This window comes from Schistocerca americana, chromosome 1, assembly GCF_021461395.2.
Source record: "Schistocerca americana isolate TAMUIC-IGC-003095 chromosome 1, iqSchAmer2.1, whole genome shotgun sequence".
Taxonomy (NCBI): domain Eukaryota; kingdom Metazoa; phylum Arthropoda; class Insecta; order Orthoptera; family Acrididae; genus Schistocerca; species Schistocerca americana.
Genome location: NC_060119.1, coordinates 951,027,430 through 951,054,003, shown reverse-complemented (window position 1 = coordinate 951,054,003; position 26,574 = coordinate 951,027,430).

Sequence of the window (26,574 nt, the reverse complement as noted above, 5' to 3'; positions counted from 1 at the left end):
TCAAGGTCCGCATCACTTTCCATTTTTAGCCAGACATAACGTCTGAGAAAGGAAAGAATTATTAATAATAATAATAATAATGTAGTATGTATGAACGCGCTAGAAAATCAATGAGCCCCACGCATTTCCTACAACCGTAGATTTAACACAAGTATGTAAATATTTGATCATTTGTCTTAAAGGTACGTGCCATAATCAGGCGACATACGTTTCAGTTACACAGAAAGAGGTACCATTTAAGAAAAATCAGCATAAACGACAAATTACAAGTTACTTTGCATCTGCCACGTTGCCAGAAGAATGAACATTGTGACATGGTAGTTTCGAGGAGAGTCAGATATTAACCACAACACAATTTAACTTAACAAAAATAAATCACGTCACTTGGAAGGATCATGGCCGCGAATGTTGTCTACCAATGGTTATCAGTATGGTCATATAACTTCTTAATGTTTCTGACTCATCAATTCCTATTTGGTTTCATGTAAGTGGTTGAAATGAATTAACTGTCTTCACAAAATTTCCATAATTTTATTGTTGCTTATCTTCACAATTTCAGTGAAGATATCTCACTTTGTTGTATTACACTTTGTAATTACTACTCTTAAGGCTACCAGAACTGTGAACGTTACTTCTTGATTGTAGTACTATTAATAATGATGCGAGAATTTATTATTATATGTGCTTTTATGACCCTATGCAAATTATGCATCAGAAATATTTACCAACGAGAACTCCTAAGAATTTGTCGCAGCCATCCCCGTCATGAAGAGACACCCCCTTCCTAGGGCCTCCACTACCCACAGCAAATTAGATAACTGCGAAAGAATACTAACGAGATTTGGAGAGAACTACCGTATACAGATAGTTGACTCGAAAGAGCTGTACATCTCAATGCATTACTATATCCGCTTTTATGACCCTGCGCAGTTTGTGCATCAGAAATATTTACCCAGAGAGAACCCCAAAGAATTTGTCGAAGCCAACCCCGGCCTGGATAGGTATCGCTCTTTATAGGAACTTCACTACCCTCAGCAGATAACTGAGGAAGAATACACACGAGCTTTGGAGAGGAGCCGGCGTGTACAGCTAGAGTTGATTGGGAAGAGCTGAACATATCGATGCAATAGGCGCAAAGATACCAGGAGAGGTATATTAACTGTCTTTCGACTATTGCTGGTCTCATAAAAGACCGGCAAAAAATTTCTGCCTCTGCGGATTTACGAGAAGGCATTTACGGGGACAGAGTTGCGTTTGCCGTAGTTTCCAGCATACAAGGACCGAAAATCACTGATCAGCAGCACCAGATGGAGACGAGCATTTTGCAAACGTTTTTCGACAATTATGTTTTATGGGCGTTGAGTATTTCCCAGAGCGGTGTATGGCCACCAAGTTTCTCCTGTGTGACTGGACAGGTGGCCCTGAGCAGAGCGGCAGGATTGCTGGGGCGAGTAATGAGACAGGGGGCCGGCCGGAGTGGCCGTGAGGTTCTAGACCCTACAATCTGGAACCGAGTGACCGCTACGGTTGCAGGTTCGAATCCTGCCTCGGGTATGGATGTTTGTGATGTCCTTAGGTTAGTTAGGTTTAATTAGTTCTAAGTTCTAGGCAACTGATGACCTAAGAAGTTAAGTCGCATAGTGCTCAGAGCCATTTGAACCATCTGAACCAATGAGACAGGGACCGGTTGTTAGGTTGCAGGGAAAGGTCAGCCTGGAATTGCCAAGAGGCAGGGGAGACAGGGTGCAGCGGTGTGGGTGTCAAATAGCTGAGTGTATAAAATAAAACCTGAAATATACGCTGATTATACTAAGATGGGTGATGGACAAGATATGGACAATCTAAAGACAGCTGTTGATTCACCGCAGGGAGACAAGCTCACTGAAAATCTAACCATGCTTATAACCATATTATTGACAAAGTTACTAATATTTTAAATTACCGTTGTTTATAAAATCCATAACTAAATAGAACAGACTTGCAAAGTGCGCATATGATACATCGTTTCAAATATCTTGATACTAGCGCGAAACATAATGAGTCAATTCTACCATTAAAAAATATAGGTGACTGTACATGAACAATTTATCAAATAATATTAAGAAATTTGCATAAACTAAGATTTCTCCGTACAAGCACTTCCCCGCCAAAGGCAAAGGTTCCGAGTTTGAGTCTCGGTCCGGCACACAGTTTTAATCTGCCAGGAAGTTTCATATCAGCACACACTGCGCTGCAGAGTGAAAATTTAATTCTGGGGTCAACCGATTCACACTTCGATGAGAGTACCAGCCAATAGGCCGTTTGATTCCTACGTTTATTCATCGATGTAAAAATGAGCCCATTGATTCCTGTCTATATAGCGACAATATGTTGTTTGATTTTATCTAAAGTTTTCATTTAGACTAGCGGAGGACTGCAGCACAACTAGGCCTATAGTCACTGTTTTGGCTAGATGAAGTACAGTGCGAGATGTAGTAAATCAAGTTAATAATGTTATTTATCATTACTAGATTTAGAGTTAAATAATGTAATGTGAGGTCAGTCACACACTGGCCAAGAATAGTTCATGTGCATCATCAAATATATAAATGTTACAATTTATTCCAATTTTTAGGAATATTGGTGGAGTTATAAGTCAATGTATTGAAGTAAACATGGCAGGAAGAAGGGTTTTTTTGTCGGTAAGCGGTGAGTTTGATAACAGCTTTTGAAGGTATATCTGGTTCTCTGAATTCTGATACTCTTAGAATCGCAAGCCGGGCTTAAGTGACTGGATATTTTATAGCCATAACAAATTTATTGTTGTCTGTACATTTGTAGGCAGCTGTGAGCTATAGTGATTTGGCTGTTTTGTTTACTTTCTTTAATGGGATGAACTTCAAACTTTTCACACACGACTGCAGTGATAATGAAAGTTAGATTTCGCAATGTGTGCCAACGAGATTTAACGTTGTCGAGCTGTAAGGTTTGGCCGTGGGTTTTCGCGATTTTGTTGTCTGTCTCCAAGCACTTGTTCCACACTTGCTACTTTCTGTGAATGTTCTGTTTGCATCATGTATCTGCATTTTACTTTTCTATCTTGCACCACTGTTTTGTTAAATAATGATCTGATATGAGGCCACCATTCGCATATATTTATATGCGTATCTGGATAAATTTGTGGTCAAATGCTCATACCATCCATTACAGACAACATTTTTATCCCAAGAAATAATTTTAATATTGTTTGACCCTTAATTTTCTTAATTCATTTATTGCTTACGTGAATGAAGAGTCATCAGTTTTATTCTGCTGCAGATGCCACATGTATGCTGATGGCCTCTAGTTGCACCTAAGCACAAAACCAACAAACCTGGAGACAGTTACCGAGAATCTCAAACCGACCTGTGACCACTCTTGAATTGGGAGCCGGATATATGGCTAAAAGTCAACCCACCCAAAACCTTAGTAGTACTGGTTGGTCGTTCTAGGCTCATTAGCCCGAAACATCGCGAATCTCTATCATGTTTAACAGTAAGTGGGACAAATATAAACTTATATACTTCAGCAAAGAGTGTAGGAGTAATGATAGCTGAAGATATAAGTTCGACTGAGCACATAACTGCGCTGTGGAAGAGGGTGTCAGCATCTCTCCATGCCGTACAAAAATAAAAAGTCTTACCTCTTAACGTGACAAGAAGCTTGTACACTTATAATTCCAGGCATTTTTTTTATAGCGATGCCATCCTACGAGGCTTTTCTCAGTAAAGCTCACGGCACCTGGAAATAGTTATGAATGTTAGAGTTCATAATATCTGTGATGTTCGACTCTAATTGTATTTCACCATCATATGAACAGCTGTCCTGGCTGCGTGCTGACATGCGCTGAGATTCCCACACCTTTTGTCTTCTCTACTGCCTTTACAACGAACGCTGTCTGTCATACTTTCCTAGAACTTAACCTTCTTATCTGGACAACATGGCAGAAACATCCGTCCCCGTCAGAGAAAATAACCTTTCTGATCCATTTCATGGCACTTTCACGAAGTCCTTTTCAGCAGCTGGAATTCGACTGTTTTATAAATCCAGCGTTATATTAGAGAACTGAATAACGTCTGCAGCTTCAGAACCTTCTTTCCAACGAGATCTTCCACTTTTTGTAGTATTCTTTGGTGACGCTGTTTCCTTAAATTTTCTTTCCCAGAACTTGCTATATCAGAAAATATCCATCTTGCACACATATAAATTCTTTTTGCACCTGCCACTATCATTACTGTTATTATTGTAGTAATTGTTATTATTACTTTTATTATTACTATTATTGTCTTTATTATTGTCAATATTGCTATAATTACTACTTTTATCACTATCAGTGGCAGGAGTTGCTGAAGTACAAATACTGTCAGCATTAACTTTATTAGTTTATTAGCAGTATTATTTACTCACACTGCCAGAGTAATGGGAATAATCGAGTGAAAACAATCGATCTAATCGTTTGTTGGAAAACAATGACCTCCTTCGGTTGTAGTTTTACGTATCTGTTGAATTACTAATTCATTGGTTTGAGTGAAACTTGTCTGTGGGAGTAACAAAAATGGCTCTGAGCCCTATTGGACTTAACTTCTGAGCTCATCAGTCCCCTAGAACTTAGAACTAGTTAAACCTAACTAACCTAAGACCATCACATACATCCATACCGGAGGCAGGATTCGAACCTGCGACCGTAGCGGTCACGCGGTTCCAGACTGAAGCGCCTAGAACCGCACGGCCACACCGGCCGGCGCGACAGAATGGAAACAATCGTGTCAGTCAGTTGCAGGTTTACTTGTCAGCTGGGTTATTACTCATTTATATCTTCGAGTAAAAGCAGTGAGCGGTAGAAACCGAATAAATAGATTCGATATCGTTGTAGCTTTGATATTGACTGAGTTATTCTTTCTGCTCAAGTGAAAACAACAGTTGTTTTTCCGTCGGTTGAGCGATGTACTCATCTTTAGTTTTATTTGACCGAGCTATCCATTCACTCTTCTGAGTGAAAGCAGCCGACAATGTCTTCGTTAGTTGAACTAAAGAAGTGCTACATTATACCGTCAGAGGGTAGTCCATGACCCTCCCCCCCCCCCCCCCCTCGGAGGGGTAAGTGAAGATGTATCTCAGGGGGTATGTCAAAGTTGAAACAAGCATATCACATCTTTTCGTTTAATTGCATACTTAATGGAGAAATTTTTCTTTTCATCATGTAATATATTCATATACTCTTGTGGATTTAATTCTTTCAGGTGCTATTGACACCTACTACTTAAGCTGATGTATCACTGGCATAGGCCTGCCATCAAATTACCGACCCCTGGATATCCGGGTCAGATCTCATTGTTTTCCCGTTTTCCCGAACACATAGTCTGCAGACGATAAATTGGCCCATGGTCACGATGTACGGAAGGTAGCGGGGGCGTTAGAGGGAAATGTTTCCTCGCCTGCGTTTCAGTGCTGACAATGTGAGGGAGAGCACGCCTCGTACGGATCAGAAGATGTAAATTACATAAGAGAGTAACAAGGATTTGTGAAAGCGAAATATAGAGGCGTTCATGTTCAAACGTAGTACTCATTTGCAGTAAGGAATACGACTCTAAATTAAGTCAGTTTCAATACAGCTCAGTGAGTAGAAGGCAGATGAATCTTATGGTAGTCAGTTGTCTGGCGAGGAGGGTGGCATCACGGTGCAGACAATCTCCGATGTTGGTGGCGTCTCATTATCTAAGTAAAGAAGAATGGAAAATGCAGAATGTTTCAAAAGGACCTTTACAACTTTGATCACTTATATTTCAGAAAAGGTACGGGTAGAAACGTGCGGTTTGCGGCATAGTGTTCACACACACAAAAGGTTCTAGTAGCCGTTTAACACAGTTAATTGTGTTAAGGTGACCATATTTTCTAGACCCAAATTCGAAACTCATTAAAAAATTTTGCCATTGCAAAAAGTCTTCATCGAATGTAAGAAGAGCAAACTATCACTGGTATTTGTTACAAAAATATATTAATTTGTATTTTATGAGTACCTTGTAAACTGAAGGAGTGCGAGCAGAAATACAGCATTAATAGTGCTGTCAATTTTAATCAGCATGTCTGTATTCTTCAGCAGCATATGAAAACATTCAACTCAAGTTTCATCCTAATTCACTATAGTGACTAACATTGCTTTCGAAATTTCTGCAACGAATTGTGGTTTGTCACTGTTCCTTACATTACTCATTTGGAAACCTACCCTTTCAGTAGGAGCACACCCATACAGTGAAATGAACTTCTAATTCGGGATGAATCGTTTCGTAATTGTTAAATCTGGGACAAATAGCTATCCCAAATCACTACGGGAAAAATTCGGCACAGAGGAAGATATGTCGTGACTATGAGAGGAGGGAGAGGGGGTACGAATGGTCGCCTTAAATGTGTGCGCCATCTATAGCACACAGGATATTTAATCAGCACTCCGATACCATGTCCGACTTAGCATGTTCTCATTCATGTGTACTACTTTGGCTCCGATACAAGCTTACAGTTTGTGTAGGTCTCGCCCAATGACAGAAATGTAATCAGTTTCCACATGACCTGAGTGTCAGATCTGGTGTGTACCAGCCATTTCACACACTATGCAAACAGATTAAGGGGCGGGGGGAGGAGGAATGGCCAATCAATAACTAACACGGAAAAATAAGATAGCAGTAGCTTCAGGTGTGTGTTTATAAACCTTACACCACAAACGGCACCTTCCTGCCTATTCCCATTTCTGAAATATACATGATCAAACTTGTAAAGATCGTTTTGGAACGTACTGTACGTGTGTAGGAGAGCTTCTAAGCGTGCTTACCGCTGGATTTTTAATGGACTAAAACAAAGAAACTGTCTAAGGTTCGGTACTCATTTAATGAATTTTGACTATGATTCATTAGAGTCTATTCATTTCCAATCAGTTGATTTCTCCAGACACGAAAACGGTTTGAGTTTACCCGGACAGTTGTATTAAAAGTCTCTCCAGTATTCCTGTGCACGTTCTCAAAACAATGACAAATCCATGGAAATCAGGACACGTTGCAACCATAGTTAGCGGTGCAAAGGTGAGCATAATGTTTCCATTAAGGGTATACGACGAAGAAAGAAAACTTGCATCGATTTAACGACAGTGTGCATTCCAAAAATGCTAAATCATTGAATTAATTACCAACTTATTTGTGAGGAAGTAAATATTTTGCACAGAAATTACGCCAGCTGCTAAATACGTGCAACTCTCATTTTCAGGTTTATAAGTGATGTCATAGTTATTAAAAATTCACACGCTCAAATTTTCAGGATTATCTTTGTGGCGTTACGAATCTTTAAGGGGATAAGAGAGATTCTTTATCATTTACTTGTCCCTTTTAAAAACGTGTTATATCAAATTTTTCCTGTTTAAATAGTTACTTTCTGCTTTTTAGTTTTGTGTGTGTGAAATTTTTCAGTTGATTTCAAATAGTTTGGTGAGATTACAACAGGGACATGTGGTAAACCGCAGGTTTCTTTCAGTTTCTCTTCCTTTGTGTCAAACAATACATTGCTTCCTTCTCCGAACGTCTGGCGAAGAGACCGCGAATATAAGAATTAAAAAGAATCGAGTTCACACGGAAGCTTATCAGTATTAACACCTAACTACGAAACATTCGCGACTAGATCAAGAACACAGGGAAATAACAATGGTACACCAAGCATCTCTTGTCCTCCAAACACTAGAAAACAATGCTTATCGAGAAGTTAGTTTAAAATCAATTCCCAAATTTGTACTGAAAATGCAGACAAGGAACCAACCTAATAAAAACGTGTTAAATAGTAATTGTTCATTCATATATACAAAATTTTACAGTGCAGCGCCAGATATTAAACTTTTAAACCCAACTAAAAACTGATATGTGATGCCACAAGTTTGAAACTTCTTATTTCAGTAAGTATGTAGGTACATTTCCAGCATGCTTAATTTTCAGAAATAAAATTTTTATTCACATCTACTTGAAATAAGGTACTTAATTTGTCTCTAAAAATGGTGTCAGCAATAAGAATGGTTCATGCATAAACGAAAAGACTGAGAAAGTTTGTAAATAAAACAACTCAAACACGGTGAGTGAGTGAAAACATCATATGTACAGAGATTTATTGTACTCCTTTTTTTAAACCAATCGGTTGGGTATTTATATCTATTTATACTGATGACGAAATGGTTTACGCTGTTACAGTTATACTCGTTCACAAAATGTATAGAAACAGTAACTGACTCAAATATGTGCTTGCGATACTTTTTTATTCATATATTTAATGTAAATATAACTGATTGCTTTCTGAGTAAGTAACACTGACAAAGTATTAGATGAACTTTACCTTACGTGGCCTTCACACACATTGATGTTCTGTGGCATCATTCATCAACTACTTTCAACTCGAAACTTCGATCACACCAGCACTATAGCAGTTTTAAAGGCTTGGTGGGCAATCATAGCTTCATGTAAACTATAAAGTAAAACCTCATAGCATTAGACACTCAAATTTTCCGTACACTTCCTTCTTGTAATTTGAAGTCTTTATTAAATACTTCTATTACATAATGTCTGGAAATGGACTGTATGCGACACTTTTCACTTAATATTTTAGTCTTTGTGTTCACCGACAGTTATTTATTCTCCAATAGTGAACTATTTTTGCATGTTCTGATTGCTTTATCAAGTGATCTACTAAACCGCCCCTTCTTCTTTTAAGGTATTCTTTGTTTAGTGGACCTAGCGCCCCTTCGTTACACACTTGGTATATCAATTTAGTTTCCAAGTTGCTTTGGTAGTTTTCCGACATGTTGTATTCTCCTGATGATTTGAGGCACGACGTCTTTATGTCACTGTCAGTACCTAGTACGACTGCAGCTATAACATCGAAGACTCATTACCGCTGAACAGTATTCTTCTACTTTCTTCCTTTCTGCTCCATTGTACATACTGTATAGCGTAACAGTTCCCGTTTGTCTCTCTTTCTTCCTGAATTTCAAATCTTGTAACAATGCGCCTAATCCATTTCGTTGCAATTTCCATGCATCGTGACTCAAACTATACACTAAGTACGCTATGCATTTTACTCCACTCCGTCTCTCGAAAAGTCCGGCTGAAACTGTGGACAATGCCTGACTAGTAAATAAAAACGAGTTACGTGACGCCAAGTCGTTTCCATTCTATTGCTATGCTTGGCTTGGTAACAGACACGTCGAAATTTCTTCCGATGTCTTTAAAGTCTTTATTCCGAGACATTAAAGCGCCGTACAGCTAGTTAAAAGCCGTTTCGCAAGTCCTAGAACAAAACAGCAAATGAATGAACATGGATCTGTTATCGTAACAGAAGAAAGGCAACCATTCAAAACCTTTCGATCTTTTAATTTTCTCTGATGTTATTGTATTTTAATTAAAGGTTTCACTATGACGTATGTGAATGTATTCTTTTATTATTTTCGTTTAGTCTTTTTTTTCTCAAGATGTCGGTACGAATCTGAAGCTACTTTGATTGTTGTGGATCTGGCACCGGTTTTTATGTTCGTATGTGTTGCCACAATGCAGATACTGAGTCGTGGGATGAAAGTAATGCCTTACGCATGATCGATAGGTAGTCTTGTAGTTTCTGTTACTTATGTTCGAACTTTAGCGGTTCGTGTATTGGGTTTCTGAGAAGAAGACGGCAACTAACGCTCCCGTAAGAAACTATAAATTTGACGTGTTCATAGGTTACATTTGTGGCTCAGCATCCAGGTTAAAAGTTTTGCATTCACGCGCTTCGCATTTAGAGTAGATCAGATTAGTCCGAAATTCTGATTATTGCCTATACCAAATGGCTAGGAAAAATATCCAATAGTGTGCAAATAATCAATTACAGTTTCATAGGGAGCGATTCCTGCTTATCATTTATTTTGCTGCGTCGCATACATATTGTAGACACGGGACAGTTTTTAACGCCCTGTGCTCTTTACGCATTTAATTTATGGTTTTCCATTTGTGGTAAAATCCTCTTTTCATTTGTTTTGCGAGTACATTATGCATATATGAATAGCATCACAACGCCCTGTTCAGAAGCTTTACTTGTGCAGTTTTCTGTTATGATGTACAAGCACTGAATACACGTATTATACCGTCCACAACGCGTAGTCAAATAGCGCGCGCCTTTGTTTGTATTCATTTTTATACGAATTTTATCATGAGATTTTGGGGGCTATATTCGCGTTGCTAATTCCTACTACCTGCTCGGATATCCATTCTCTCCCAGGTCTGGTGCTTTGAATTCAGAATCGGAGCCCAATGCAGCTGGCAGCAGTGCTCGGTTTTCGGGCAGCAGTGAAGGCGCTTCCACGTGTTTGCATTGACGCTGTCTGGATGCCGAGTTCCCCAGTACCCTGAATAGATGTCTGCCTTTTTGAAACCCTGTTTTGCTAGCTGTCTAATCATTTTTGGATTATATTTTTCTTAGTTTGCAAGAAGGGGGCAAAGAATTCTATTTATTTTATTTCTATAACGCTTATAAAGACTCTCCAGGACTCGATATAGATGTAGATGCGGACAAGCGTCAAATAGTTAATGTTAGATGGGAAGTATTATTTTTCGGATATTATCAAAGAATCAGTGGAGTGACATATTCTGCAGGATTGAAGTGAGACCGCCGGCAAAAGATGGAATCAAAATCGTGTAAATAGATATCTGGAAACCTATACTTCTAAATAACGGCCACATTACCTGAGTCAAGAACAGTCATTGGTTGCGTAGTAAGTCCGTCTTATGACGTTCAGTGTGTACGTCATAGTGCTTGTTTTGTCTTTGTACTTATTCTTCAGGCTGTGACACTACTACATCAGTCCTTTCGCAAACATCCTTAAGAGGTGTCAGAACAAGATTAGTGTATCCGTAGAGTGGTGGACGAAGTAAACTTCTCATTTACGCCGAACGACAGCCTCAAACGCAGTATTCCAATTGAAGGAGAACGGATTTGCTGAGGAGGTAGCATGGTTCTCCCGTTCACCTGACGTAAATCCTTTAGCTATCTGTCTCAGGTAACGTTTAAAGGCGTCGGTGTATTCCACGGACTTGTGCACACATTACGACAACATATACGCATGTGACCAAACACTAGGGGAGCCAGGTGCGTTCACACGAAGACGTGTTTCTATCAAAAGGAGGGCTGGAGGTTGCGTAAGAATGAGTATTAACATCGCTGACCACCTTGGCAGTGTAAACAGATAGATGTCCATCACACGAGAAAATATCCCGTACCTCTATCGCTATTTGTTTCGGAATTTAAGTTTATAGTACTTTCTTTCTAGCTTCGGTCAGTAATATCTCCTGCAAGAAAGGGGCACTCCTTTAGCACGCGTTGTATGGTTCTGACATGCAGTTCTTCTTTCTTTCTTCTCCTGTAGAACATGTAAGTGTACTGTCATATCGCTGGTTTAGTTGTAGAGTATCTTTGCGGGCAGCCGCGTCTAGAGAGTCGAGCATGGGACACGGAACTGTTGTGTTGTGTAGTGTGTAGCTCTGCATGTGAGAGGCATTGTTACCATGGAAGTTGAAGTGTTGCTACAAGTGTTATTACAGTAAAGTCACAAAGTCATAAAGTAAGTAAATGATTCAGATGAAAGTGCGCCAGAAGTAATTTAAAAACGAACAGTCCTCCTGACAAACGTATTTCTGTATCCTCTCGATGCGTGTCGTACCGTACAGTATCAATCATCCGCGCCGTGTTCGGTCTCCCAGAATGAACTAATGTGAATCAGTAATACCATTTCTTACAAAAGAGAACATTTAAGTGCCAGTGTCTTGTAACGAGCGTGAGAACGTGATTTCGATCATTGCATTCCGCATCATCAACAATCAGCTCGCCGCGACGGTTACGCGCACGCTCGTACAACAGAGAACTGTGAACAACAAATTTAGCCTTGCGAACAGTGATAAAATTTATTACTAGTGTCAAGGAAGACTGGTATCAAATATCTGTGTATCTGTGACGAGCGTAAGAACTTTCGTGCGACCATTCGGCTTCCGCATCTCTAACAATCATCCTCGCCGTGTTCGGTGCGCGTACGCTCGTCCAAGTGGACAGACTGTCAGTTGGGATAAACATTTACGATTTATTGTGTAAACAGTGCAAACTGTGATTTCCATATCGTCTGAGAATATAGATGTTCACACCAGAGGTAGAACGGTGTTGTGCTTAACGTTGAGTGGCTCCCCTTGTTCGCTTGCATATTTCGATAAATAGTTTCAGGCAAGCCAGCAGCAGTGTGGAGCAGAACAGCACGACCGCCGCGGGATTACCAGGTACGTGGTGTGGACAGGGCGCACGGTCAAGCAACGGTCTGAAACGACAACCAGTTTAAAGAACCCCCACCAATTTGTACTCCCGGGCGTGTTACAAACAGCCTCTAACGTATCTTTATCTACCTGCCATTTGCGAGTTAATAAACTGTATTGACCTGTACTACTTGATTAGGAATAACTACTAAACGTGTGATTCGTATTGTTGGTACTGCTAAACGTATATTCATCTCGTGTAAATTTCCAGTTTGGCCAGCGCAGGTCAACCTCGGTGAGGTGCAACTACACACGAACACACACATACACACCTACACACAAAGACATGCACAAAGACATAGCACGAAGGAGCTATTCGAATGGCCGGAAATAGGTGGAAGTGATGTCCAAGTAAAGACAACGAAATGAGCAAGTCAATTACGCGTTAGTTGACCTCTGCTCTTACGCAGCCAGTCATTCGGCTTGGCATTTGATTGATACTGTGGGATATGGTGCCAAATTCTGTCCAACTGGTGCGTTAGAATGTTAGAATCCTAAGGCTGTTGGAAGACGTTGCCCATAATGCTCCAAATGTTTTTAATTGGGGGAACATTCGGTGACTTTGCTGGCCAAGAGAGGATTCGGCAAGCATTAAGAGAAGTAGTAGAATTTCCTGCCTTCTGCAGGCGGGCATTGTCTTGCTGAAATGTAATCCCAGGATGGCTTCCATTGAAGTGAGGAAAACGGGGCATGTAGTACCGTAGCATATCGCTGTGCTGTAAGGATGCAGCGAATGACTGCCAAAGAGGCCCTGCTGTGAATGGAAATGGCAGCCCCGACCATTAATAGTGACTGTGACCCGCAGGACGGTCAACAGTGGGGCTTGTATCCCACCGCTGCCCGGTGCTTCTCCAGACAGTCTTCGGTCTGGTATCTCATAGGCTGGAGCATAATTCTCTACATTGATGAGTCCCGCTTCGAACGAAGACCCCTTGAGCAGTGAAGACGTGATTGGAACGGCCGCAGACACAGATGAGATATGAACCTGACAGTTCCCACTCATACCGCCCGACACCCCGGATTGGATGGGGTGCCATTTCTTTTCATACCAGGGCCGTTTTGGTTATCATTCACCTTAACTTTAAAACACAGCGGTACTTGACGATGTTTAATGCCCCATTTTGTTGTCCTTCAAGGCAAGCTATCTAGGGTATACATTTCAGCAAAACAATGTCCGTCGGCTGAAGGTGAGAAGCTCTACTGCTTTACTTCATGCTTGCCAAACCCTACCTTCGCCTTGGCCGAATCTCTCCCCAGTTACGAACATTTGGAGTATTATGGGAACAACCAAACCACCTAGGGATTTTGACTATCTAGCGCACCAGTTGGACAGAATTTGGCACTATGTACCTCAGTACAATCGGTGTCAAGCCGTATGACTGCTCGCATAAGGGCATAGGTGGACCAAAGCTTTTCTCAATTCGCCAAGCTCTTTCTGTTGCATTTTCTGAATTTGTAGTCATTTATTTGTCTGTAGACGTACATCACATCTACCGATTTCCGTCCCATTCGAATAATTCATTCGTGGTACGTTCTTTTCGCCTTTCTTTCACTTAGTTTTTACTATTACCGGTAGTGGGGCTAGAGTGAAGTATCCAGTTTCATGTCGTAGTTACGTCCACTGTTTAAACACTTGTAAACAATACGTACCTGAAGGAGAAGACCAATTTTATCAGCTGTAACGTTGTAGTAGAGGAAGAATGCTTGCATTATTCTTTTCCCTGCATGTGTAAAGTTTACAGATTCTTGGGAAAGCTTCAGAAAAGATTCTAAGAATGAGTTTTTGGTAAGTGAAGGATTGAGACAGTGAAACAGCCTTCTGTGATGACAGCCCATGGTTTATCACTGAATGAAAGGAGACAATATTTCTGAGAAATGAATGTACTTTTGCAGAGGACTCAACAAAGAAGACAAATACCTTACCGTGCGCTTCCTCCTAGTTACTCACTGACATGAGATTGCTGTGCCAGCTAAATCACAGAGTTGAAATCCCATATCTCAATTTCTCGTCATTTTTACCGTGTTTTGACCTTTGGTCTCGTAGCGCCCCGCCCACAAGTAAGGAAAACATATTACAGTGCACGCCCAGGTCAACCGTTTAAATAATATGTTGGATGCTCCTCAAAACAGGAGAACAATCTCTTACAGTAACCTTTCTTTTTCGCCATTTCATCCTCTGCTCCGTTCAAAACGACTGTTTCGTATTTTTGTGTACTTATTTCCCCATTTTCATTCAGTGTCTGCCTTGCGCTACGTTTTAAACTCCCAACACCGTCAGCTTCTTTTCATTTGCACAGGTCATAGGCTACATTTGTAGCTTTCTGCAGTTTCTTCGGCATTAAAGTTTCATAACAAATAAATGTTGGTCATAAGTCCACAGCTGCTTCTAGAAATGAGCTGAAGCCAAATATCTGTTATATAAAGCTCTGTCTTAGAGTTACGTAATATATCTGTAACCTTCCGGTGTCTCTAGGCCTTTTCCATATGTAGTGAAGAGCCAAAAAAACTGGCACACCTTACTAATATTGTATAGCTCCCCAAAGAGCACGTAGAAGTTCTGCAACACGACATGTCAAGGACTCGAATAATGTCTGAAGTAGTGTTGAAGGACACTAGCACAAAGATTCCTGCAGAGCTCTCATAAATCCGTAAGAGTACGTTGGGGTGGAGACCTCTTCTTAATAGCATGTTGCAAGGCATCCGAGATATGCTTAGTAATGTTCTTGTCGCGGGAGTTTTAAGTGCAGTGGAAGTGTTTAAATTCAGGAGAGTGCTCCTGGGGCAACTCTGTAGCAATTCTGGACGTGTGGGGTGTTGCATTGTCCTGCTTGAATTGCCACAGTCCGTCGGAATTCACATTGGATATCAATAGATGTAGATGATCAGAAAGCATGCTTAACTACGTGTCACCTCTCAGAATCGTATCTAGATGTATTAGGGGATCCAACATCACTCCAACTGCATGTGCCCCACACCATCACAGAGCCTCCACCAGCTTCAACATTCCCCTGCTGACATGCAGCGTCCATGGGTTCATGAGTTTGTCTCTATACCCATACACGTTGAAACGTCCCCTTAGAAAAATTAGTGAATTACTGTGCTGGTAAATCCCTTACGTTATTTGATTTTCAAACAGCTGAGCAGAACTGAACGTACTCAGACATTTTGCTCTTTACCTGTTCTGATCAACACTAAACTGACACACAATATTTTTAGCGCAACGCAATCTGACTTTCAAAAATCCCTACAAAAGAATGGCCCTGATAAACATTAACCTATACCTTTCACAAATCACTTACCTCACAAAAATCTTCGTTAGTCGAACTACTGCAATACAGCGAGCGCCACTACTGCCAGCTAAATAAAAGATTCAAACTACTGAAGGCACTAACTGCTGATAGGCATAGTTAACAAATGAAAGATTTTGATAGAGAACAAACAATGTATTTACCTTAATAGTATTCAAAAGCCATAATATATGTAGCAGTTCACGACATCCATTCTTACAAATGTACTGTTTCTGATGGACACACGTCCAGATCATCCGCTCTCAAAAATCCGCCATATCACTTCCCCATATCCACCACTGCTGGCGGCTCACCTCCAACTGCGCAATGCTACGCGCTGTTAACAGCCAACTGCCCAACGCTACAATAGCCAGCAACAATGCAAACCAGCCACAGACTGGACACAACACAGCCAGTGATTTTGATACAGAGCGCTACGTGGCGTTACCAATAAAAAACCTATACAGCCTACTTACATAGCCCCCATGCTCCCCACAAAAGATTTTACAAATTGTTTTGGGCAGTGACCAATGCATATTTGAAAAAAATTTTCATAATTACAATAACAAAGAAATCAAATGCACACACTTATTGATGCAATGTTGGCCAAAAGCTAAAATTTTCTCACAGTCCATAAAGACAGTTCTGGTCATTCACCACAGTAAAATAGAAGTGTTTTTCTCAAAGTCTGAGCAGTAAAAGAAAAGGCACACAGAAGTAGTTGATTTCCATGCAGTTTTGAAGTAGTGTTGTCCTTCCAACGGAGAGACAGTGCTGACTCTTGACACGCAGACAGGCAACGGGCCACATCAGAGCAAACCCACCACAGAGTCAGTCGAAGTTTTGAAGAATATTGGTAAGTAGGTCATCAAAGAGCAGACCCACTGTTATCCTGGTAGAGATTACGGTAATGGTGGGCCACCAGAGGTGTAGACCCACTGCAGTCCTTGTAGAAATAATGGTATTGGTGAGTCTTCAAAGGTGTAGACCCACTGTAGTCCTTGTAGAGATAGCTAGCAGCCATCCGTTGCGACTGTGCAGGTGCACAATCACCATCGAAGAGTCTTGTGGACAATATAGCAAGTCCATGAACCACCACTTGTGCAATCACAAAATTTTTTTTTTTTTGTCCTTAGAACCTGCAATGCTGTTATCCAGTGACTTGCTGAATTATTTACACACGTGCAAACACTAACAGTCCCAACTTCTTACATATTGTGCTTTACTATGACCAACAGAAACGTGTGCAGTGAAATGTAACTTAAGTTGAAGAACTGGTGTCCATACAATTATAAATTTACAACATAAGAATACAATTACAAAGGTACAAAATACATCATTAAAGAACATAATAGTACAGATAACATTTGTAGTAATACAGGCTTTACAAAAGAATAGAAATAACATATACATCAGTGTTACAGGAATGATGACATAAGTAAATACATAAAAGGTCAGAATAACATTCGAAACATCAACTTCACACGTGAATATTAAAACAAAACAGAATAAATAATGTCTAAACATCGTTACAAAATAAATAACATAGTATTAGAAAAATTCTAGAACATATCTCTTATCAGATAAACACATAAAGACAGGAAAAACACAAATACACAAGGGTACACAAACACATAGCAGAATAACACAAGAGGAAAGGGCAGTGTTTGTTATCAGTGTAACACTTGGTACTGCAGTCCAAACCAAAACTTCATTCCATAGATCTTTCGTCTTATTTCAACATTTGTTTCCACCAAAAAAAATCCTATTCAAGCATGCTATCTGTAATTATACGTTCACGTTTTTCTTACCTCATTATTTATTTTCCATTATCTTACCTCATCATTTATTTCCGAGAAAATCATGCCTAAACCTGTTGTCCCTGAACCCTACTTTTTTGTTCATATCCTCTTTCAAAATACTTTTTTGGCCAAACCATTTTCTTATAGCTTCTCAATGCATTTCTTCCAATTCATCACAGCTCGTTCTCTTATATAGCCCACCCCTTCTTAAGCTAACTTAAATCTACTGAGCTCAGATGCTAAACAAAGGGACGAGGCAATGCAGCAGCACAAAACAATTAACACAAACAGCAACGACAAAAAATTCAAATAGGCAAAGCAAACAGCAATATATATAAATTAGCAAAGCAATTGCAATATTTCAACTAATATAAGCCAATGTGCAGCAAACAAGAAAAATAAATCCGTACTAAAACTGGCTTAACAGAGTAATACAAAGTCAAATTCAGTAACACTATGCCTGACAAACAGCAGCAGCAAATGCTATAACTTACACCTAAACATGACAAAGCTCAAGCAGAAAAAATATTACACTAAAGACAACAATGCAGATAAGGGAAATGTATAATCACATCTTAATGTCTACATAATTAAAGTGGTGCACCACAAATTATTCTACCAAAAATATTGCGAAGTATTTGAAAAGAAAATTATGTATGCAGTTACTGTTATTAGTCCCTTCTTATTGTTCTTTCCTTTTCAAGTGCTCCTTTTTCGATGAATGTGGATCATAAAATTATTATTTAATAGATCTGTTAACAGAAAGTTTTCACATTAGCAAATACATTTAATTTTATTTTATAAAACCAGTGCTGCAACACAGCTGGAAAACAGATATCAAATGAAATAAGCAACTATGTACAAAGCATAAAAATATCATTCAAAAGTCAGGTGGCATTTCATAAGTTAGTAGAAATTCTCTCAGTTCTCGTAAAAAGAGCTTTTCATAATCAGGTGTGCAGATGGAAGAATATTTCCCATCAATTCATAAGCATTTCAGTAAGTAGCACAAAGTACGTGCTCCACAGTATAATCATACGTTTCCAAGTAATAGCATGTCATATTTGCGATGCTTTCTACAAAGGAATGTCGATAGCGAGGTTAATGGCCTCTTTCTTCTCCCCCTAATGGCTTTTTCTCAAAGCAGCTGGCACACCTGGCCGCTCACAACGCATTACGTCACGGTCACTTACCTTTCTTACCGAAACATTTACGACAGCAGTTTACGCTACAGTGACAGTCTCATTTAAAAATCTCACAGGTCGAGAATTTGCGTTACAAATGTGTAGAAACAAAATCTTATAAATATAAAAGTTTCCAAAAAATTTTCGTCGGCATTGTGATACATTCACGCATTTACACACATTTCATAACTCTTAATGTACGATTCTTGGTTTCCTACATCCTTTTTTTACAAATCAGAGTCCCTAACCACTACTCATTATTCCTTACTTTATTACACATATACATATTCGTAGAAACTTCGTCAATATTTAATCATAAGAAATACTTAGCATAGTCAAATTCCTCTTATAGCATCAGCCTATTGATCATAAACATACCTTAACAGCATAATACACATTGTCATCGTAATAATGACATCATAAAAACTCAACCAAATCTCAAAAACATCGTAGCTTTCTGCAATAATTTCAAAAACTAAAAAAATTCTCTGCTCATTTCCGTAGTGTCATCTACCTCAAACGTACTTCAAAAATCATAATCCCATACCAAATATATCATTCAAAGCTCTCATAGTATGACAATGGTTCCAAAAAATATGAACATTTCACAAAGTACAGACAAAATACAATTTCATAAGTGTGAAGTTATCCAACTGTGTAAATACGTAAACATCTGTCACTGATGTAGTAAAAAAATGTTTGTTTCTCTGTTAAATAATCAGGTAGCTGTATAATTCTGTGTTGGAGAAATATGGTACCGATGTGTAAAGTTGTATAAGCAAATACCATATTAGCTAGGGCTCCTTGTGCTTGCCACACACATGGTACACAAAGTAAGCGTGTATCCCGCTGAGAATTAATGTAATTAAGCCCTAAGGTGTTACAGATTACAGCAATGGAATGAAATGTATCACGGAAAACCTTTGTATCATTGTAATTCAAAAATCTTTAAATATAAATGTTTTAAGTACAAACTTAATCACTCAAATGCGTGTCCTGTAGCGCTAAATGTGCGTCTTGCTGTAAGATAGTTCTGTGGAAGTGTCGTAGTTATCGTCCTCTGTAAGCAAAGTTCTGCTGAAGTCAATGTACTCACCTCATCATAAACAAACGTGAAATGCTTTGCATGTAGATATCGTAGTTATTATGCTTATTGCCGTGATGAAGAAAGTACTGTACTGTAACGTATTGTTGTGCTACGGAAAAGGCTGTCTCGTTGTAGCTATACCACAAAAGTTACTACTAAAACATGTTTTACTTTCCAGAATAATACATAAAAACTGTGCAGATATAAAACAGATAGACTGCGAAAGCAACAATGTAAATTGTGTCACGCATTAGTAGCGTCATGATATAATCGTGTACCTGCCAAAGAAAGTCATCTTTAATCTCACAGAAAGTACTTCAAATAAATAATATCTTTTCAAGTAAACCAAAATGTTGCATTAAAATCTCATTAGCAGTATATGTTCAAAGTATGTAAGCCTTATAGTCGTTACATAATCGTGCAATTAACAGGCAAGAATGTACACACGCAATAACACCATGTCCTCTGTTCACGATAACAATGCGTTCGTAATTTCTGGTTCTTGACTGAATATTTAACTTCAAACATTGTTGCATGTTAACAGATTCTAAGTCTGACAAAGCATACAAGTAATTTAAAGTGAAAAATGTTATAGCAAAGACTAAGTTTAAAAAAAGAGATTATCTCTCAATAAACGGTTTTACATGTCAAATGTGGTGCAATCCTTTACTGTTCCTAGTACGCAGAGTTTCAACTTCAACGCAATTATCATGTGGTATACGTCGGATTCTGTAAGGTCAATTGCATATCCATCTGTGACTCAAATGTTTCTTCCTATATGACAATGAATGAGTTTTAAGGAGAACTTTCTGACCAATATATAATTTCTTTGCATTTGCTTTACCTTGTAGTTTTCTCCTTTTGCCTGCTGCAGATTTTATATTTTTAATAGCCAAATCAGTTTTGTCTTTGTGTAGAAGTTTACGCATATTCGGAAAAGGTACAAGCTCTCTGATTCTGTTCGGAGGTTCTTCATTCTTCAGTACAAGAATAGGTGGTAAGGCAGTGGAGTCATGAGGCATTTCACTCAGCACGTTTTGAAATAAGTGTAAATACCTGTCCCAATGCTGTTGCTTTCTGTGACAATAAAGTCTGTAAAGCTTATAGATTTCTTTCATAATCCATTGAGACGGGTTACAGTGTGGTGAGTACAACCAAATAAAAACAGGTTTGATTTTATGGTTCCGAAGCATGCGTGACCAAACACCAGACCTGAAATGTGGTCCGTTATCTGAAATGACTTTACTAACATGTCCGACTTCACGTAAGAAATTTTTAACAAAGGCGTTGGATACAGACCGTCCAGTGGCCTTACGTAACGGAGTGAAAGAAACTAATTTTGAAGTAAGTTCAACAGCGACTAGAACGTACGAAAATCTATTCGATGTTCTGACAAGCGGTCCCAAGAGATCAACAGCAGCAAATTCTTTTAATTGAGAAGGAATGATAGGAAACAACGGAGCACGATTTGAGATAGTAGATGGTTTCGCCTTTTGACAAAGTTTACAAATAGAAAAGACTCTTCGAATTCTCTTTTCCATATTGTTAAAACAACAAGTCGTTCGAGGAATATGATAACATTTTCGTGGTCCAAAATGTGCGTAGCTGAAATGAATGTACCAAATGAGCTTAATAACAAAATCGTCTGGAATGCAAAGTACCCATAGCTTGTCATTAACAGTGCAGCGTTTGAAGAGTATGTTGTTTCTAACCAGATAATAATGCCGAATCTGAGCGTGTGTCTTTTCGTGCCACTTACTTTTGATGTCTTTCCAAATCGGATCTTTATCTTGTTCATGGGCAATGTCCTTTGAAGATGTGGAGATGAAGTTTTCAAAGGCGACTTTCTGAATGTAAAGAATACTGAAGTTTTTCTCGAGGATGCCTTCTGTGTTACCTTTCTCAAGCCCAGGCGGTGCGCGTGACAGTGCGTCCGCAACAATGTTCTCCTTGCCGGGAATGTAGACTATTGTGAAGTGGAATTCTTACAGAAACAATGCCCAACGTTTTAAACTGCCATGATTTAATTTTGAAGACGTAAGAAATTGTAATGCACGATGATCACTGTATACTTTTACGTGCTTACCAGAAAGAAAGAAACGGAATTTGTAAAATGCCCAAACGATAGCTAAAGCTTCTAATTCAGTAACGGAATAATTTTTGTCAGATTTTGTTAGCATTGGGTTAGCAAAAGCAATGGTTTTCTGAACAGCAGTGTCATTTTATGTGGCTTCTTGAAATAAATGGGCACCAAGACCGACTTTAAAAGAATCCGTGCTAAGGCAGAAATCTTGTGACAGATCTGGATCAGCTAGTCTTGGCGCGCTAAGTAGCAATTCTTTCAAAGATTTGAATTCCAACTGTGCTTGTTCGTCCCAGTTCCAAATAGTATTTTTTCCAGCGAGAGAACAAAGTTTTGGTGTAACTAGAATTTGCATATTCAGAAAACGACGGTAAAAATTTACGAGACCTAGAAAACTGCAGACTTGTTATTTTGTGGATGGAACTGGAATGGCTCTGATTGCTTCTAACTTTTCAGGATCCGGCTGAATGCCTTCAGAAGAAATAAATGTCCGAAAAACTTCACCTTTGACCTACCGAATTCAGACTTTTCCAAGTTAACTGTAATTCCACATTCTGCAAAAATATGTAACACCCTGTTGAGGAGGCGATTATGTTGTTCCCATGAGGCTTCTGCTATCAGAATATCGTCCACATATAAGGTGATGTGACGTTTTAAGAACTCAGGTAATATGGAATTTAGCCCGCGAATGAATGCTGCCGAAGAAATGTTCAAACCAAAGGGAAGTTTCCGAACTGATAACAAACGCCGAAACAAAGGAAAGCTGTGTATTTTCTACATTCTGGATGAAGTTCCATCTGATAAAAGCTTGATCTGAGATCAATAGAAGACAACACTTTTACACCATTAAAATTTTGAAGAAGTTCTTCCAACGTTTGCGGCCTGTCTGTTTCAGGAATGACGATAGTATTGATTTGTCTCGAAACTAAGACAAGCCTGATCGATCCATTTCTCATCTCAACAACATGTAATGGATTGTTGTATGAGCTTACTGCAGGCTCAATAATGCCCTCGTCATGCATAGATTGTATTTCTGTTCTAACACGGTCCCTATAATGTGCCGGAATTATGTATGGTCTAACACAAAATTTAGTATGCTCACTAACACGAAATTGGTATTGAAATCCCTTGATTGTTCCTGTTTTGTGAGTAAAAACTTTGGAATGTCCTTGTAAAATCTCAAAAAGATCCTGCCTATCAGTGTCATTACAATTCACAACTGTTTGAATGTTATTCTGAATTAACTCATTAGTATCATTTACGCCGTCTATATCATCCCTGTCAGTACTGGCGGAGTGATTGCTAGTGTCACGTTCCGTCGAAAATTCCGTACTGTTCTCCAACAGGAGGTAAAGCCGATTAATTTCCTCGTCATGGTTTGAGAGCCAATCTTAAAATTTCAAAGCTATTGACTTACCTTCTTTCTCTAAATTTATTTCAGCATCGTGAAAGTTTAAGATGGCTTTGTATTCATTCAAAAAATCTACTCCCAATATAATTTCCGTCGACAATAATGGAACAACAAGAAAGTTCATTGAGAAGGTGTGGCTTTGACATAAGTATTCTAAGTTGGTTTGTTGGCGTACATCTACACTTTTTCCAACGATTGCACCTTGTAATTTAATCTTACGTAACGAAAGTGTGGGGCAATCGTTCGATTTGTTGCATTTACTAAGGGTTGTTTCACTAATTACTGAAGTGGGACTGCCAGAGTCAAGTACTGCCGTAAATTTTACGTCATGTACTGTAATGTGAATCACAGGATATGATATATTGTTACGTTTTACGTCATGTTCCTGGAGTAAGATGTTCCTAATGTCTTCCATTTTTACGTAATTACTAACTACGACAGCTGCGTCGTCAGTTTCATAAGTACGTATTGTGGCTGCCAGTGATATGAGTCACGTCTATTGTCACTTTGTTGGCGCGCGTCGTTATTGGGATTTGGAGACCTAACTTCTACAAATTCACCTTGTCGAGAGGGCCGTGCCCTGTTTGAAACCCGCCAGTTCTGATGCAGTTCAGGTCTGTCGTTACGATCATATCGTCTGTCGTCATGTCGGTAGATTCCATAGTTTCTTTCTCGTCGGTCACGTGTTGGAGAATTTCTCCCTGAATCGTAATTTCGCGCTGGACCGTTGCGTCTGAAGTTATTCTGTTTCCCTTGATAATAATTATTTTGGTTCCCATATTGTCTCTTTCTCTGATTGTCTCTGTGATAGTCATTACCGCGGTGAGGTGATCTTTCCCTGTAATTATTACTACTCTGCCAACGGTTGTCATACGGGTGGTGTCTGTTTTGGTCACGATTTACGTTGTAAGAATGGCCTTGTCGTGTCCATTTATTATTTCTGGCATCGCGGAATTTTGCTGGATGTGACCTGCAATTGTTGTGCTCCTGTTTTCGAGTTCCGCGATTGTCAGTGTCAATTTCCAATTCTTGTAACAGTCTCGGAAAAGCTTCAATGTCGTCTTTGCAATGTCCTGCCAAAATAATATGTCGTAAATGTTCAGGCAATTTGATTAAGGAAATGAGGATGAGTTCTGAAGCGCTGTAAGGGTTTGACAGGTACTGATTCTTGTGAAACATGTCTCCAAAATATTTCACAAGACTGGAATACACAGATTGTTCGAAATGTTTCACCATTATGATGCTATGATTTACTTGGTCTTGTGTGGCTTCAGACCAATATGCTGAGAGGAAGGCATGGTAAAATTCTCCTTCACTGTGGCAATCGTGAATGACCGATCGCTTTCTTACAGCTGGTTCATTCTCTAAGTAGCCACACATAAATTGTAATCTGTGCTGTACTGACCAGTTTGGAGGAAAACAACGAGAGAATTGATGAAGCCTTGCTTGTGGATGAATGTCGTTGCCGGAATTCTTAAATGTTTTGAATTTGCGTGTAGTAATAAACAGCTTATAGTCAAAATCATCATGTCGGCGAGTCGCATATCGGTCATTGTTACTTCGTTTCGGCGCTTCCATCTCAAAATTCGGTGTACCTTGCCAATTTCTTTCATAATTTCCGAAGTGCCCTGTTTTGTTTTTTTGTGGCTGTTCCGTATTTCTATGTCCCTCTTCCCGTATTGGAGTGCGAGTGTCCTTTGAAATATGTAATTCTTGTATTACCTGTGTCAACTGATCTTGTACTTCCCGAATTTCTCTTTGGTGTTGCGAATTAATTTGATTCTGATTTTGTTTGAATTTCCTAATTTGTTCGTACTCTTCTGTGTCACTGAAGGCTAAAGGTCTTGTGTCATTCAGATCATGATCCAACTTTGTAGATAAGTTAGTGAACTGATCCGAAAGTTCGGCTACTTTCTTTGATAGTGAACTTATTTCCTCAGTGTGTTTTTCTCAACCAAGTTTCAGAGTGTCCATTTGTGTTGAAATCGTATCTACTGTGTCCTTTAAGTTTTCCTGAGTTTTGGCAAGTTGCGTAACCGAATCGATAGATGCAACTGAGTGAATTTTAGCTTGCAAGGTCTCATGATTTTCATGAACAATAGTTTGCAGTTCTCCTATGGCTGCTTCGTGATTCTATAATGTATTTTCATGCCGCGAAAAAATTGGTTGGAAATGCTCACAAATTTGTGATTTTACGTCATTACAGGCTTTTTGACGTTTCGATTCCATTTTATGTAACTCAGTAGTTAAACAATGTATTTACCTTAATAGTGTTCAAACGTCATAATATATATAGCAGTTCATGACATCCATTCTTACAAATGTACTGTTTCTGATGGACACACGTCCTGATCATCCGCTCTCAAAAATCCGCCATATCACTTCCCCACATCCACCACTGCTGGCGGCTCACCTCCAACTGCGCAACGCTACGCGCTGTTAACAGCCAACTGCCTAACGCTACAATAGCCAACAACAACGCAAACCAGCCACAGACTGCACACAGCACAGCCAGTGATTCTCATACAGAGCGCTACGTGGCGTTACCAAAAAAAGCCTATACAGCCTACTTACAATGTTGAGCGGCTCTATAAAATTTGAAACGATTCCGGCCAGGCAAAGCGTTTGCAGTCATCAACAGTCCATCGTCGGTGTTGACGGGCCCAGGCTAGGCACGAAGCTTTGTGTTGTGCAGTCAGAAAGGGTACACGAGTTTGCCTTCAGCTCCGAAAGCCCATACCGATGATGTTTCCGATGGTTCACACGCTAACACTTGTTGATGGCCCAACACTGAAATCTGCAGCAATTTGCAGAAGGGTTGCGCTTCTATGACGTTGAACGATTCTCTTAAGTCGTCGTTGGTCCCGTTCTTGCAGGATTTTTTTCCAGCCACAGCGATGTCGGATTTTTGATGTTTTACCTAACTGCTGCTATTCAGGGTACACTCGTGAAATTTCTGTACAGGAAAATCCCCACTTCATCACTACCCCTGGTGATGTGTCCCATCGCTCGTGTGCCGACTATAACACCATGTTCAAACTTACTTAAATCTTGATAACATGACATTGTATCAGCGGTAACCTATCTAACAAGTGCGCCAGACACTTGCTGTCTTATATATGCGTTGCCGACGCAGCTCCGTATTCTACCTGTTTACATTACCCTGTATATCACACCCAGTGTATATCATATTCATTTGTGGGTCATCAATGATTAAATCACCCTCTTTACCAAGTTATACCACGTCGTTCCCCTTTTTGTCCATTCTCCCATTCCACCTTATTCTAATACTCTTCTTTTTCTTATTTTCCTATTATTTAGTTCCAGTTGTACATAACAAATCTGTTTTGTTCTC